This window comes from Varanus komodoensis, unplaced genomic scaffold (genome assembly GCF_004798865.1).
Source record: "Varanus komodoensis strain SLA01 unplaced genomic scaffold, ASM479886v1 scaffold5, whole genome shotgun sequence".
NCBI lineage: Eukaryota > Metazoa > Chordata > Lepidosauria > Squamata > Varanidae > Varanus > Varanus komodoensis.
In genome coordinates this window covers 41221643-41235241 of record NW_025336087.1, presented here as the reverse complement: position 1 = coordinate 41235241, position 13599 = coordinate 41221643, and positions in this window count along the sequence as shown.

Below are 13599 nucleotides of genomic sequence, written 5' to 3'. Positions count from 1 at the left end.
TTAAGAAAACTAAGATCATGGCATCCGGTCCTCTCACTTCCTGACAAATAGATGGGGAAGAAATGGAGGTAGTGACAGATTTTATTTTCCTGGGCTCCAAGATCACCGCAGATGGGGACTGTAGCCAAGAAATTAAAAGACGCTTGCTCCTGGGGAAGAAAGCTATGGCAAATCTAGACAGCATACTAAAAAGCAGAGACATCACGCTGCCAACAAAAGTGTGTATAGTCAAGGCTATGGTTTTCCCAGTTGCAATGTACGGCTGTGAAAGTTGGACCATAAGAAAGGCTGAGTGCCAAAGAATTGAAGCCTTTGAATTGTGGTGCTGGAGAAGACTCCTGTGAGTCCCTTGGATGCAAGGCGATCAAACCAGTCAGTCCTAGAGGAGATCAACCCCAACTGCTCTTTAGAAGGCCAGACACTGAAGATGAAACTCAAATACTTTGGCCACCTAATGTAAAGGAAGGACTCACTGGAGAAGAGCCTAATGCTGGGAACAATTGACAGGAAAAGAAGAAGGGGATGGCAGAGGATGAGGTGGCTGGATGGAGTCACTGAAGCAGTTGGTGTGAGCTTAAGTGGACTCTGGGGGATGGTGGAGGACAGGAAGGCCTGGAGGAATGTTGTCCATGGGGTCGTGGTGGGTCGGGCACGACTTCGCAACTAACAACAACAACAACACAGGGAGAAGGCAGGGGAGAAAATGTTTACATCTGGACTCATTGCATATGTCTTTTGGTGTGGATGATTCAGATGTAGGTCTGATCTGGTTTGGCCAATGTTTGTCCGTTACATGTATATCCTACCATTTTTTTATTTTTTATTTTTATTTTTTTTTTGATGCAAGGAACCCTAACCTGTTTACATAATCCTCTCCCTCCTCTCCATTTTATCCTCATAACAACTTTGTGAAGTAGGCTTGGCTGAGAATCAGGCACTAGGCTGATGCCACTCAGTGAGCTTCATAGCTGAGTGGAGATTACAACCTGGATCTCCTGAATTATCATCCAATACTCTAACCACTACAGTAAACTGAGCCTTCCATATGAGATAAAAAAAGGTATTGAAGTCCCCTGCAGCTAATAAGCCTGAAGGTACCCCAGCTTCCTTTAAGAGAACTTTGTTGCTCATCCAACAAAGATGACTTCACTGAGGTGTAGAGTACAGATTAACAGAGTTGTTTTCTGTAGGGTTATGAGTCTGTGTAGGGTTGTAGGCTGTGTAGGTTGTGTAGGCATGTAGGGCTATGAGTCTGTGTGTTTGCTTGACCCTCCTTTTCTTATCCTCCTGAGGATGTGTCAGTTACTTTTCAGTCCCAAATTTAGGCATTAAAAAGGAGGAAGAAAGAGTGCAATCCATAACTATCTACCTCATACTTTACAGCAAGATTTGGAAATCAGAGCTGCAAATCAAAATCTTGCATTTGACAACACTGAAGCAAGCCTTCACTCCTATAATTGCTCTAACAGAATAGGTTATCCTCAGTGCCATTTTTCAGCTACACGTTTTGTCATTTTAGGAGTGGAACAATGTCAAATTCCTAATAAGTGGAAATAGGTAGTCAGCAAAGGAGAAACAAAATCTCATCAGGAGTTCAGTGTCAAGAGGAGCTTCATTGTGTTAGTGCATAATAAGGAGTGAATGTGAGTAGAAATTTAAACTTCACCAAGATTTTTAGATAATAATTTAAGTAGCTGAAGACTTAATTTGGGAAATTAATAGTTTAGCAACTCTGAAGTGTCTCAGGAAAGCACAGAAGTCTTTCTTCAGAATGTTTTTTTACTGAGTGAAATATGACCACATTTCATAATTCTCAAAGCTATCACTTATTTTGTCTCATTCAAAGGAATATCACTTCTCAATCATACAGGCAGACAAATGGAGAAAAGAGGACCTGTTCTTAGGAAACTAATGACAGATTCTTCCAAAATATCAGTTTATATTTTAAAGAATAGTTATTGCAAATGAGAACCTACATTACCCCTATTTTTACTGGCTAATTGCTGGAGCCTGTGAAAAACACTCTATGAGATCTTCTATTAGTGATATAGGGCAATGGCTTCTTGAACACAATGGCTCATGCAGGGAATAAATTGAACAGGATCACTATTCCGGATTCTTATATGCAAGTCTGGAAGTGTGCTTGTGTGCATGGGTGACACATGCCCTTGTGAGTTTATGTGCACACTTATGTGCGTGAGGGGAGGCGTAGGACAGGAACAGCCTATCTGGGCCTTGAAGTCCAGACAGGGAGAAAGCTAATAAATGCAGTTGAGAACTGGGCAACTTATGGTAGCAAGTGAATGACCTCCCTCTAAGAGTATATATAGTTGTCATGAAAGGCACTCAGAGCAGAAAGCTATTGTATACTCCATATGTGTGCAGAATGGTAGAAGAACAAAAGGGATATTTATTTTGTAAAATGGGTCATCAGGATCTGATTGGGTTTCTCATCCATTCAGTATTTAGGAGCTACTTTACATCATCTATCTGCTGCAGCTTTAGAGAGACATTTGGATGTTTATTTATTTGTTTAATATTTCTGAGTCATTAATAAACTACCAGGAGAATGGTCTTTTGCTTTCAATGCAGACCACTATCTAACCTTTTCCTTCAGCTGCTGTTCAACAGCTGAACTTCACCTTTACCTTCACACAGAGTTATGAGCAAAGGGTCAGCAACTTTCACTGGCATCAAAAAAGTAAATCTATAGTAAATTACATTTCATGGCAATAGATCCTGCTTGTGGCTTTGTGGTTCTTGACAATGAAACAGATCTAGGGATATAGCTAAAAGAATCTGATCTAAAGCCATCTTGGCCTTACGAATGTCCATTGATTTCAAAGGGTTTAACCATGCTTAAGCCTGTGCTGGAGATAGGCATCTGAATTTATTCTTTTGTTCTAATTGCATTTTTGGTTTAGGTAGGAAATTGGGTTTTAGCTTTTATTATGCTTGAGTTCCTTTCTCCCATTGATTAATAAGATTATTGTTTGAATTTCAGCAGCTTGGACTTGACTTTCTCTGAGTTTGTCAATATTTAAAGTAAACCTGCCATTACTTATTTAGAATTCATAATATTAATCTGCATTCTATGCTGGATTCAATCAATAGACTTCCTCATTGCTTTCCTTCCCATATCTTAGATCGAGTATACTTTCCTTACAATTATAAACCATTTTAAAATGAAAATCTGTCTGTCTGCCTATCTTCCTTCCTTCCATCCTTCCTTGTTACAGTTTGATGAATACAGAATAGAACAAAGACCAGAGTATATGATTCTGAAAATCAGCCACATTCACCTTATATACTTTCACAGAGTTTACACCTTCTGCTACACAGGTAACGTATTGCTAAAGTTATTCTCTCTTTCTTTCCCCACATCTTTCAAAATGCCTTTCTCCATTTTCCTCTGTTCAAAACATGTTCAAAGCAGAAAAAATCCTCTGATTGCATCAGTGGAAAGGTCATTGCATCAAAAAGCTACCAAGAATATAATTCTTATCTCAATAGTTATTTTGTACTTCATGTCCTTAATTTTTTAAACATTCTTTTAAAAATATGCTTCTTAATAGCCTAATATAATATCGATGAGAAGCTTGGAGGTTTTGTTGCTTCATTGCTGTTGTAGTCTTCTACTTCTGTCTCTTAAATAAAAAGGAGCTTCGTTCTTCATTTTAAATTTCATACCTTGTTTTTCAAAGGATCCCCAGTTTCCTTATACCCAGCAATACATGCCCCTCCCTCCAGCCATTGTGTTTTAACATTTATCTTGGTTTGAAATTGGGTCTGAAATTGAACTTCTGCTTTGGGAAGTTTCAACATTCTGCCTGAAGAGGAAGGAAGAGAAAATAAAAGAGTAAATAGAATGGTTAGATAAAATTCAATGTCATGAGCAAATCTATCAAACAGGAGGGAAGATGGAGATTGCATGGTAGACAAGGCACCAATCCTAAAAGGATCAAGTTGTTGTTCCTCCTTTCTTCTTCTCACTGACCTTAGCGGGAGATAAAATGCATATGGTAGCTTCAGGGCAGGCATACCTTCCCCTCCCTTCAGAATCTCCTTGTGAGCACTCTCTGATTTGTAACCATTTTACACCATATATCTCTTTATTCTTTCCTTTTGCCCTCTCTGCCTCTGAAGAAACAATGGTGGACTTTCTGCCACTGTAGTAAAGGAGATCCATAGCTCCTTGATCCCTGGAATGTCTTCCCAAGGACCACAGAACTGTGCTCTTGGAAAGTTTTATATGATAGATCCTGTTTCAGGATTAATCACATCACTTTTTCCTGTTACCCATGCAGATAATATGAAGGTGCAAAAACATTTTTCTTCTTATTAACTTTTATATTCAGTAGGCTTTTCAGTTTTAAGATGAGTCAAAGTGTACACTAGATTGACTTTGTTCAGATATTGCCTCTTTATAACCTTTCTTTTTGGCTAGGCGTGGGCAAGATGATTTCTGCTTTTACTGATTACTCATGTTGCTGGATGGTAGCCAGGAAAATCAGTTTGGAAGGCTAGGAGGATAGGAATTATATCTGTTCCTCCTCTCCATGTTTCAGATCATATTCCCAAAAGCATCTGTATTTCTCACCAGCTCACTGGTTCCATACAGTGCATAACTATAAATAAATTCATAAGCAAGCCTTAAAAGCTTTTTCTCTTTAAAAATGGCTTGTGACAATAATGTTACTATATTTATTAACTGATATGCAAAACAAAATATCACCAAAGTTGTTATTAAAACACACTGAAACTTCATTTCATTTATTCCATGTTATTTTGTTTTGTAGTTCACTTTTCTTCTAGATGGATCAATAGGATGGCTTAAAATGATAAATAACTTTGACTATGTGCCAAGGGGGGGATTTTGAATGAACATTAGGAGAAATTTCTTGATAGCAAACACAGCTTGACATAGAACCAGTTCTGTGGGAATATAAGCTCTTCCACTAAAGATCTTCAATGTGAAGCTTTTGGGATATTCTAAGACAGAAAATTCTGCATCAAACAGAATGGGTCAGATATCTTTTCCAACTCTATGGTGCTAGGTTCAAGGGTGGGCCTCTGAATTCGGTCATGAATCATCATCGCTTGATTCCCTGAAGTATCTCCCATCACTGAAATCTGCAGAGTCATCTCTAACGGTGCCCCATATGTTTGATGAATATATATAGACTCATTCTGTAGGGAGATTTAGGATCATGCATTCCTTTCTGTTCCAGTGCCAGATTAATCAAACTAATCTGTGATCTGAAGAAACACATTCCTCTTAATGGTTTTTCCCTTCACAGTGTATTGCAAAACAACCTGATTTCCCCCTGAAGATAGTTTGTAACTGTTTACTATTTAAGTGTGATTTATGTACTTCAAAAATGAACTCATAATTTGGATTATTTCCAGATAGTGCAACAGGCTATAATGTATATGTATGCAGTAATTGTAAATAACTGACAGCTGGTGACAGAGGCTCTCTATCATACACCTTGGCACAATTTATCATTGCAGGTAGATGTCATTTGGGAGGGGGTTATATATGACAGAGGGGCAGAAAAGAAATGTGATAGATTTCAATTGAGATAGCTGTCTATATATATATATATATATATATATATATATATATATATATATATATATGCGCGCTCCCTATTTCTCCAGGCAATGAGAAATTCTAGGAATAAAGCTTCTGGGTTTTGTTTCCATGAGTTGAGAGTGTACTGGACTTTTTGGGGTCTTTGAAATACTTGCTGGCTTATAAATATATGAAAGGTCTATTGGAAGCAAACAAACCCTAGGCCTGCAGGCAGCAAATCTGCCAGCTCTGCTTCAGATAGGACTGATGGCAGTTTTTGAAGCTTTGAACTGCCATCAAACGGTTTGAAGCTTATAAACTTTATTTATAACCATTCAAGTTTCAGAACTGTCATCAAATGGTTTTTTTGCCCCTCCTTGGCTGGAGGATGGTCACCTCTTTCAACATTGATGGGTGTTACATTCCAAGGAATTCCCAGCTATCTACCACCATTAGCACACTCTGAACAGTATCTGAGCCCTGACTTATTAGCAAGTATGAGCATTGCCTGTCATCCTGAGCATTGCCCTATTCACAAGCCCTCCTTCTAACAAAGAATAGCTTCAAAGCATCCATAATGATATGCAGAAAGGAATGCTCTTGAATCAGTTACTTTATATAAATATTTCCTATTCATGGAGACTCAAGGCATATACAGTGTTATAAGTAAAACTCTGCATGACTTATTGTTCAAATAAACAGGAGCAGTGCCAGTAGCTAAGAATTATAATCAAGTAATAATCACCTCAGCTACTGACTGTTGAAGCAGCAGCTGTGTGCAGATGCTCACTGTAAATGAAGGGGGAAAATCAATATTTTACAAACCCTCTAATGCTACATCTAAAAAGATACTTGGCAAAATTATTGTAGAACAATGTGCAGAATGCATCGGAAAGCTGAAGTGTAAATAATGTGTATAATACAGTCAGTGAGAGGGTGTAATTGTTGAAATTGTGGAATTTTGTCAATTATTTTTTCTTCACATAAGTACCTTTATATGCTATTTCTTACAGAAGAATGATAATTAAGAACACGGTCCTACAGAACTGATGCTCATTAGATGAAGGGTTCTGATTCTGAAAGCGTGTGCTAAGTCCTGCAGTAAGTGTTGGGAATGAAAGAGGCAGCTGTTCTTGACATACATTACAAGGCCAGGAAAACTGGACTCTTCAGAGTAGGAGTCCTGGGAAATGGATCCTACAGACCTCAGCATGGAAGGGGGGGGGGGTTATCTCAAGGCCACCCTCTCCAGGTGTTGAGGTGGACCCTGAGAATGGCCACAATCTACATCAGCCCAGAGTGGGTGTAGAACAGGAGTTAGACAAGCCTGGGATGATGGACCACATGACACAGCTTTAGGAGAGAAGGGAAAGCCAACCAAGAGGCTGGCCTGCCTCCAAAAACAGCCCTACCAGAGAGTTGGGGCCCAGGATTACTCAAAAGGAGGGTTCTCAGAGGTAGTTCCTTAGCGTGGGTTCAACAAACTGCTCTGTGTACACTGAGAGACTCTTTGGTGGCTGTGGTTTACTTGGAGAATAAAGAGCTTTTGTCAAAGAACAGTCCATTCCTTCAAAAGGGTTAAGGAAGAAAAGTAGTTCCTCACAATAAGAAACAGGCAAAGCATGAAGAGATACAGAGGTACTCCATTCTCTTTGTTGTATTTGAACTAGACGGGCTTCTGAATTCACCTAGCTCTCCTGTCCTCTAGCAATCCATTAGCATCAAGCACTCATTCTCTAGGAAGCTTTACTAGGTTGTCCCTTGCAGTGACAGTGTTCCCAGGAGCTGTCTCAGAGGTGCCTTGGAGAGCTGCTGCCTTTCCTTCCCCTGGTGGACCTGCAATCATCTTATCAGAAGACCCATGGCTCCTGATATGGGTGGTTCCTTGGTGTTGTCTGGGAGCTATAGCTTCCCATAGGCCATGCTATCTCCTACCTGGTTGGTGGTGGGGATAGAGGCAGGCAGGCCTATGGACCTGATTGTCTTTCAAATTTCCAACACTAATCTCAGGAATGAAGCCACAGTGAAACTTTCTGAGTTGGCTTGTAGGGAGAAAATTTAAGTGGAGATTACCTGTCTAAAACTTGGTTGCCTTGAAAGGGAAAATTCCCTGTATACTATGTCTCCCCAGCCAGTGTCTACGAACTACAGAACTACACTTTAAAATAATTTTAAAAGAATGCAAAATGCCAGATGATGTAAAGTTGCTTATTATATATGACCCACAATTCTTTCATCCTCTCAGCAAGTCTTTAATGTATATGCCCATTTCCACTCCCCTCCCCATGCAGATTAGGGAACTGAAGATAAGACACTGTAAATTATACAGTTTCATCCCAAACAGTCATGAAAAGACAGAAACAGATACATGTTTTGATGGTAGGTTGTCCTTTTCCATTCCTACTGAGGGTTTCACATGTTGTTGATGTTCACAGTATTGGCCCTGGAATATTTTGCCATTGCACAGACCCACACAGTTCCAATGACCAGATATCTTCTTGAAGCTCATCTTTTCACACACCCTGATGTGTGACCCAAGTAACAGTGGTTTCTAGCATTGATTTTATTAATGATACATTTATATTTTATTTAATTCCCATCCTGATTGTTGTTTTTATGCTATCATATGTTATGTTCATTGCTTTGATACTTTTGTGGAAAGTGGTATATAAATTTGAACATATGAATTCAAGGAAAAGAGTAGACCAGATTGTTTTCATCCATGGGGAAGTATCATCATATCTAATTCTCTTTTTCAAATAAACGGGTATGAGAGTGAGGTACAACAATCCACAAACTTGTAAACTATTTTTTGACAAATGATTTATAAACAACCAAGATTCTGTTGGACTTAAATAGGTGGAAATTCCAGCAACTTCAGGATAAATGATCAAAGCATTGAAAATTGGAGAATTCATTATGCTAATATACACAGACTGATCTACAGTTTCCTCTGAAATGGGAAGAAGATGGCCTTTCTTCCATTTTTTTGAAACCATTACCACCATCTTGTATAAAGTACTGGATCCTGCAAAACTCGGAAGGCAACTTCAAATAGATGGCATAACTTTCCACCAATAATCTTTCTAAGGCAGTTTTACCCAATGGCATTACTGTTATCTCATTTATTTTGTCTAATATAGTTATGTTTCTATTAACAGCAGAACAGTATCGTGAATATGATGTAGGACATTATAACATTTTTCCATTGCCTATTATTTGGATAGTGACAGCCATACAATGGACTATAAGATGAAACAAATATTTGCTTAATCTCTTTATTAGTCTCAGGCGGAATGACATTGTGCCTTTTTACAACAAGAATTGTGACATTTTGTTATTGTTTTTATGACTCTAGGCTAACATCCCACTGTGATGCTCTTTTCAGAGCAAAGCTGTCTAATACATCTTTTTTTAATTGTCATTTATTTATAGTGCATTGATTTCATGGTATTGTCTCCTCCCTTCCATGATTTTCTTTGACCACAATTTAGGACATTTTCTTCCCCCATAAAACTGTTCGCCTAATTTAATATGTATTGAAAACATGTTATGCTTTATGAAATCACATTTAGTGAAGGAGCCTGTACATTAAGATAATGGTAGCTGAAAATGTTGGGTTTTACATTCATGAATAAGATTACAGCTACAATCAGTGAAAGGACAGGTAACCACAATGATGTGCATTCTTTTTAAAAAGAATGCTCTATTTTTCCTAACTAATAGAAATTAAAATTTCAGCATAAACATGTTTGATTTGGCAACATTATAATGCTGGATAATTATGCTGGTGTGATGTTTAATAGCTTCCTATGGCCCAGTTGGCTCACCAAAGATAATGTAGCCAATTACTGTCAGGACTTCCCTCTTATTGCATTCCCCTTTCTGGGTCAGGAGGACCCTTACAGTCTATAAATCAGAATCCAGGAGGCAGGGTCAAGAGAAAGGTGAGGGAAGGAGTATCTAATAAGGATGCATACTGCAGGTTTCACTAAATTCTTAAATGGGACTTACGAAATTTGTAGGTCAAAAGGACAGCATTTATCAAGGGAACATGAAGGTTCACTGACAGAACACTCAAAAAGAAAAGAAAAAACTTGCTAAAATTTCTAGCCATGCTGTCCTTATGGTTACTTAAATGGTAGAATAACTAAATATGTGATTTGTTGTTGCTGAGGCCAGACTTGACTGTTAAATGTCACTCACCTGATTTGGTCACTCACCTGGAAATAACCTACCCACAGAGAAGAAGCTTGTGTCTGTTCCTCCTCAGAAGTCCTGTCGCACTGCAAAAGACATGATAGCTGGCTTCATGGAACCCAGGACCATGTGGCAACACTTCATCCTGACATTGCTCATGTGACTTCATGCGCACAGAACACACATATCTGAAGCGAGCAGGTCTTCATACCTGGTACCTACTCTAATGCATTTCCATGTTTGCTGAAGGCACTTGAGGGTACCTAAATAGGGTTTTGTTCTCTCAGGCAAACCACCACCTCCCCTTGACAGTGAGTGAGTTTGTGCTCTCTTCCTGCTCTTCGCCTGGATTCTACCAAGCCTTCTTTTTGACTGACAGCCTCCCAGGTCCTGTCTGTTAAGGTACTTTGTTACAGCCATTTTACTGGAATGTTTATATCTCTGTTGTTTAAGAAGCTATTGAAGGTTAAATACAGGAAATATAAGGATTTTCTTCCCTATTAGCTTTAAATAATATACTTATATGAGTATATTCCTTTACAGTTTTGTGATTCTATTTAAGTATAATCTTTTACAATTGTGTGGTTCTCTATTTGTAGCTTGCTTGCTTGATTTATTTATAAACTTATTGGTGGCTGGCCCAAAGCATGGGAAATGTGACATGTTGTGGGGAAAGGGGTGAGTCTAGTGTACTATGCAATATGTCAGTTGTACTCCTATGAAAGTAAATGGTGTTCTTGCTACAGCCTGCAAATACCATCCAAATATCCCTTGATCAACTATTCAACTATGCTTACTAAGGGCCACTGGGCACAATGGGGCTTACTTCCGAAGAAACAAGCATTAGATTTGCTACATATCTCAACCACTAAAGTCAGAGAGATTAGCAATCCTATGTCTCTATGGTCAGAAAAAAATCCTATAACTCCCATTATCCCCCAGGCAGCCATACTTTCTGTTGAAAGATTGGAGTCATAGGACATTTTCTTCTTAAGCTTTCATAAGACTGCATCCCAACTACACTGGGATGGATTATGCCCAATATAAGTGTAAATTTGATAGGCTGCTTAGCTGTTCTCATTATTTTATCTACAGCATGGATAGACTATGAGTGGGTTTTTAAATTAACGCAAAGGATGGGTCTACCATTTTATTAAACAGATTTGTTCAAAGAAAAAAATCTAACTACAATTCATTTGGCATGATTTAAATGAGTGCATTTGGAAAGTGTAATCAATTGGCTGTAAAAGCGCCAGTAAAATTATTTCTGCAAATAGTCAGTAGAATGATCCATTTATTAGAATGTTCATTAGGGTTCTGTACATAGCAAGCCATTGCAACAAATGCTGCTTAGTTTGCTATTTTTTAATGAGTTCCACCCTGTCCACCAAAAATTGCAGTAACTCTACAGATGGATATGTGGAGAAATGGTTGATTGATCCCATGTTATAGCCTGATCATTTTTAGCAGAAGCTTTATCTTTTAAAGCTGACTCAGAAGTAAGTCCCACTGAGTTCAAATAACTAAATCTTCTTAGTAGGAAGATGTAGGATTGTCTTACAGGATGTGATTTTTTAAAACAAAAATCTATGATATGCTTAAATTGGTTATGGTCTGAGTTGTAACGAAGGTGCTATGGAGTAATGGAGCCAAACTATTGTTAGGAACAATTGGAAGCAGAATTTTCTAGAAAAGGTTGTTTATTATTCACAGATCTGTGACATTTCCTGTAGTGTTTATGAGATAGGAAAATGATGCAGAAATCCTGAGTATTTCCTTTTTTAACAGGAAAATCCTCATAATTAACTTTCAACCAGTGAGAGGTATATAGGGCTCATGACAGAGCAAGGACAATGTGACATTGTGAGGAAAGGCAAGATCAGAACTCTTAGTCAATTAATCTTGTGCAACATTTTCTGGAAGGTGATGGGAAATATTTCCATCTTTCCAAGATGTGTTAGGCTGCTAAATTTTTCATAGATTTTTCTTGTATATTTTCTCATCTTCAGAAACGGGCAAGTGAAAAATCCTTTTAGGATGGTCTTGTGTGATGACAAAGCTTCAGATGGAAATAATGCATCTTCAAAGGAAACCAATGAAATTCTAGGCCTGAACTTGTATGTTCTGAAAATTTATAAATGATTCTAAGCCAGTGCAGCGCTCGCTCTCTCTCTCTCTCTCTCATTCTCTCTCTCTCTCTCTCTCTTCCTTCCTTCCTTCCTTCCTTCCTTCCTTCCTTCCTTCCTTCCTTCTGTCCTTTCTTCCTTCCTGTGCAGACAATATTTTCTTTGGCTGACAGTGGAAAGCCATGTTTTGTTTTCATTCAGGTGATCTACCTGAATCTTTGGAAAAAGGGTAAATCATGGAAGTCAGACAATTCCTCCCTTACTTGAATTTAATGGTTCAAATTGACTTATTATATCATATTTAAGTTACTAAGTTGTTTGGCAATGTACAGTCAAAATTAATTATAACACACTTTTTTGAAGCCAGTTTGTAACTATTTCTTGATGGCAAAAGAAGAAGAAGAGGACGGTAGAGAATGAGGTAGGTAGATGGGGTCACTGAAGCAGTCGGCGTGAGCTTAAGTGGACTCCGGGGGATGGTGGAGGACAGGAATGCCTGGAGGAATGTTGTCCATGGGGTTGCGATGGGTTGGACACAGCTTCACAACTAGCTACAACAACAACATAAAGGTTCTGTGTATGGAATATATACATCCCATTTGCTTATGTCTCATTCAGAGGCTGTTTGAGGGAAAGCAGTTCAGCAGATTTCAAAGGTTTCTAAAACTACTTGGGAATTGTATTTTAGCAAAAAGAAAGTGAAAAAGAGTCAGTGATTCACACTGGGTACAAAAGAATGAGAAAGAGAATTATGTTAGAGCAGAATGCATCAAAAGAGGGCTACTGAATGTATGTAAGGACATGGAAGTCACAAAGGCAAGAAAGAAGAGGCCCAATGGTGAGTAAGGAAAGAAGTGAGCTTGTTTTGGTTAGGTGCTATTCCTTAAGTAAGGATAACACATCAAGGTAAACCACACCAGCCAATGCAATATAAGGGCTTGAATGCATGATTACCAAGTTTCAACCGGAAGGTTACATCTCTCTTTAGTAGCTCAGCAACAGCAAAATGGGATGTAGCATGGTTTCTCTTGCACTCTCCTTCCCACTCTTATCTCATCTATCTCTTCCTCTGCATTTCTCTGTTCGTGTCTGCAAGTGTATGGAGAGGATGGGCAATGGGCAAAGAGTTGACTAGGTTGGATTGGGAAAAACCAGGCATGAACTTATGTTCTTGGAGAACACTCACCATTTTGTGTGTCTTTCATGAATATCTAACTCCAAAAAGTTATATTTTGCATGGAAGGTATGCTTGAATATTCCCACTAAAATCCTCAGATCTTAACTGTGCAACAAAACAAAAGTAGATTACAGTAGTGATTAACAGCTTCATGTAGAACAGCTCTTTGTAATTGAAGGTTGACATTGCTTCAGAACTCCTGAACTCAGCAAGACTTTTCCCATGAGTTCTTCCTGAGTAGTTTTCCAAATGTAATTCTAAGGCAGGGACATGATCTGACCAGGAAGTTGCAAGGTTCAGTGGTCAGCTCCTTTGTGCACCTCTTAATCCACAAAGTCCAGGTGATTCTAAAAGAATCATACTCTGATTGACCCACCTGGAATCTAAGTCTGAGTACTCTTTTTGTTCACACTTAAGATAGGTGGACTCTACCTGGTAAAGTCTAGTTGAAACCAAGAGAAATTATCTTCAGTTTTTCTAGCTTCTGGATTATCCTGGGTACTAAATAACACTGCCCT